General features: G+C 39.8%; 1 pseudogene; it reads left to right on the plus strand.

Moving 5' to 3' along the window:
- The first annotated feature begins 1,387 nt into the window (after positions 1–1,387).
- Positions 1,388–3,819, plus strand: LOC127343273 (putative receptor protein kinase ZmPK1; annotated as a pseudogene).
- The last annotated feature ends 210 nt before the right edge of the window (positions 3,820–4,029 follow it).

The following is a 4,029-nucleotide window of genomic DNA, read 5'->3' on the forward strand; positions in this document are numbered from 1 at the left end:
AGATGTGGTTTTGGGTTTCAAACATGGAAATTTCAAAAACCTCCCAAAAGCTTCATTTTATAGTGCCTAAGAAGGATACATGCTTCCCTTTTCATTTTCATGTTTTAAACTTGTTTTAATTATCTTGGTCAAACCTAGGATTTGACGAAGATACAAATGGGTGGGCACAAAATTCAAAAAAATCAGAAAAATGGAAAACCAAATCACATAGTCTTCTTATGTCATATCGTAAGCATTCAAGTTGATAAACAAGGTCTAAATATATCCAAACCAGACAAATCATGTATCTACCCCCTATCGATCTTATGAAGTCTAGCATGAAGGGAAGTCGTTTTGGGTTTCAAACATGGAAATTTCAAGAACATCCCAAAAGCTTCATTTTAGAGTAAATAAGAAGGATACAGACTTCCCTTTTCATTTTCATGTTTTAAACTTGTTTAAATCTTGGTCAAACCAAGGATTTGACCAAGATTCAAATGGCCCTAAAAATTCAGAAAAAATCAAAAGAATGAAAAACCAAAGCACATAGCATTCTTATGTCATATGTATAGTAAGCATTCATGTTGATAAACAAGGTCTAGACATATATATTCAAACCAGAAAAATCATGTATATATCTACCCCTAAAACCCAAATTAAACTCAGTCAATCATGAAGAGAAGTGGTTTTGGGTTTCAAACATGGAAATTTCAAGAACCTCCCAAAAGCTTCATTTTAGAGAGACTAAGAAGGATCCAGGCTTACTTATTCGTTTTCACGTGTTAAACTTGTCTAAATCTTGGTCAAACCTAGGATTTCCAAGCAGGTAGAGAGTAGGTGGGTCTTCCAGTTCGGTCAAAGCGCACGTGCTCGCGAGTCGTCCAGAGTCGGTAGATTGTAGGCGGGCCTTCCAGACTCGAACTTGATCGCTACGACCGAACAAACTTAAAGGAAAGTTTCAAAAAAAAAAAAACTTGAAAGTTTATTATTTCTAAATCTTCAATATTTCTCAAAAAAATAAATTACATATGCATTTCTACTATGTACGACTATTTTTTTATCGAAACATCTTTCATCCGTGATCTACATAAAATAGGGGAGCAAAATCGACCCTCCCCCCTTTTATAGGTACTCCGTACAATCATGTGTATTTTTTTACAAAATAACACTTAATCCTTCATCCGTCTATAGAAAAAAGTCTGAGATGGTCTAATAGCATGAAGGTCCATAAGAAACTAATGTAATGCTCATAAAAGAAAGTCAATAAGAAAATAAAGTACAACATATAATCTAATTGAGCATCTTTATTACTCATTCACAAGTGGGAAATAAATAAGAACCACTACTCTGGAACAAATAAATAAGAACCAACGTGTATGGAGGGAGACATGAGGAAAACAGAAGCATAAATGGCAGCACATACCTTCGACCATACAACTCCCAGAACACAAGAAAAATGGCCAAATTCCTCTCCCTAATCATTCTTCCATTGCTCACCGCTCTGCCATACTCCTATGCTTCGCCCCAGTTGATGCTAACCACTGGCTCATCCTTGTCTGTAGAAGAGCATAGTGAAACCTTTCTTATCTCGCCAAATGCTGATTTCTCTTGTGGCTTCTATGAAGTTGGAAGGAATGCATTCTCCTTCTCTATTTGGTTCACTAACACCACAGAGAAAACTGTTGTATGGTCTGCCAACCCCAATTCTCCGGTGAATGGCCATGGTTCCATGATGTTGCTGAACCATAACGGAAACTTTGTCCTCACTGATGTCAATGGCAGCATCACTTGGGACAGCAACACAAGCTCTGGAGAGGGGACAATGGTTTCCCTTCTTGACACCGGCAACCTCATCGTCAAAGACTCAACAGGTAAAATGTTGTGGGAAAGTTTCTCTTCACCGACAGATACACTGCTGCCTTTACAGCCCTTCAAAAAAGGTACAAGACTAGTCTCCAGTTATTTCAGCCTCTATTTCGACAACGACAATGTCCTACGCCTTATGTATGATGGTCCAGAGATATCAAGTCTCTATTGGCCAAGTGCAGAGACTATAGTGTGTTTGCAAATGGACGGACTAACTACAACAGCTCCAGGATTGCAGTCCTTGACACTGAAGGATATTTCGTCTCAAGTGATGGGCTGAATGTCAAGGCTTCTGATTGGGGTACTGGAGTCAAGAGAAGACTGACAATTGGTTATGATGGAAACATCAGAATATACAGTCTGAATGCTTCAACTGGGAGCTGGATTGTATCATGGGAGGCTATAACAGAAATGTGCAGCGTGCACGGGATATGCGGACAAAATGGGTTATGTGAGTACTTGCCAAGCCTCAGGTGTTCATGTCCCCCAGGATATGAGATGACTGATCCGCATAACTGGAACAGAGGTTGCCAGCCACAATTCAACAAAAGCTGCAGCAAAACAGAACACTTTGACTTCATCAAGGTCCCTCACAGTGACTGTTATGGCTTTGATCTGACCTACAATGATTCCATCTCGCTTGCTCAATGTGAAAAAATATGCTTGGACGTCTGTTCCTGCTCGGCATTCGTGTACAGGAAACGATTTGCACTTTGCTACACCAAATCTGTACTCTTCAATTGTTATACATCAGCAAATTTTGCTGGAGATATGTATATCAAAGTACCAAAGACTATGGGTACCTCCAAACAGTCTGGTCTTACATGTAATCTGAGTAATCCTGTGGTTGTACAAGGCTCTACAAGTAATAAAAGGTTTATACCTTACTATGTATTTGCAACAATACTGGGAGTCCTAGTGTTGCTCTTTACAGGTACAAGCTGGTCGTTTCTTTACAGCAAGCAAAACATACCTAAGTCAATGGAAGAAGGCTACAGGACGGTGATGAGCCAATTCAGGATGTTCACGTACCGAGAGTTAAGGGAAGCTACTGGAAAGTTTAAGGAAGAGATTGGAAGAGGAGCCTGTGGAATTGTTTACAGAGGAGTACTTGAAGATAAGAGAGTCGTTGCGGTGAAGAAGCTAACAAACATTTCACATAGTGAGGAGGAATTCTGGGCAGAAATGAATATAATCGGAAGGATCAACCATATGAATTTAGTGAGAATGTGGGGTTTTTGCTCTGAGGGTCAACACAGACTAATGGTGTATGAGTATGTCGAGAATGAATCACTCGACAAGTTTATATTTGGTGACGTAAGTACTGAGAGATTACTTTCTTGGAGCCAACGATTCAAAATAGCATTGGGAACTGCAAGAGGCTTGGCCTACCTCCATCATGAGTGCCTGGAGTGGATAATCCATTGTGATGTAAAGCCAGAGAACATACTCCTGAGTCGAGACTTTGAAGCCAAGATAGCAGACTTTGGACTTGCCAAACTCTCAAAGAGAGACAGATCCAGTTTCAGCCTCTCCCACATGAGAGGAACAATGGGCTACATGGCACCAGAGTGGGTGCTGAATTTGCCAATCAACGCAAAGGTCGACGTGTACAGTTATGGTGTTGTCCTTCTCGAGTTAGTTACTGGAAGTAGGATCTCTAGCGGGATAGCAATGGATGGTGAAGAGGTAGAGCTTAGTCAATTTGTGAACGCATTGACAGAATTGCAGGTGAGTGGAGATGTCAAGGATATAGAGGATATAGTTGATACCAGATTGAATGGTCATTTTGATCCTGGGCAAGTGGCAGTAATGGTGAAATTGGCTTTATCTTGTCTTGAAGAAAGAAACCGCAGGCCTACAATGAATGAAACTGTGAGAGCTCTGCTAGCATGTGATGACCATGAAAACCATCCAGCCTACTCATGGTTGACCTGCGAAAACCTATTAAATCTGGATTTGTGAAATAAAATGTTTGTATGGTACATGGTATTTGATAGTAATAAATCCATTCTCGATATATAAATAGCAAAATAAATCATGGCTAGAGAAATGTCAGTTATTGTGTTTCATCTCAATGTAATAGGTGTAACACCAAATGCAATTTTATAAATAGTGCACTGAAATTTTCATTGCCATGTGAACCCTTGCATGAAATGTCGTGGGCTTATTTTTTTCACAGGC

Source organism: Lolium perenne, chromosome 3, assembly GCF_019359855.2.
Source record: "Lolium perenne isolate Kyuss_39 chromosome 3, Kyuss_2.0, whole genome shotgun sequence".
Classification (NCBI taxonomy): domain Eukaryota; kingdom Viridiplantae; phylum Streptophyta; class Magnoliopsida; order Poales; family Poaceae; genus Lolium; species Lolium perenne.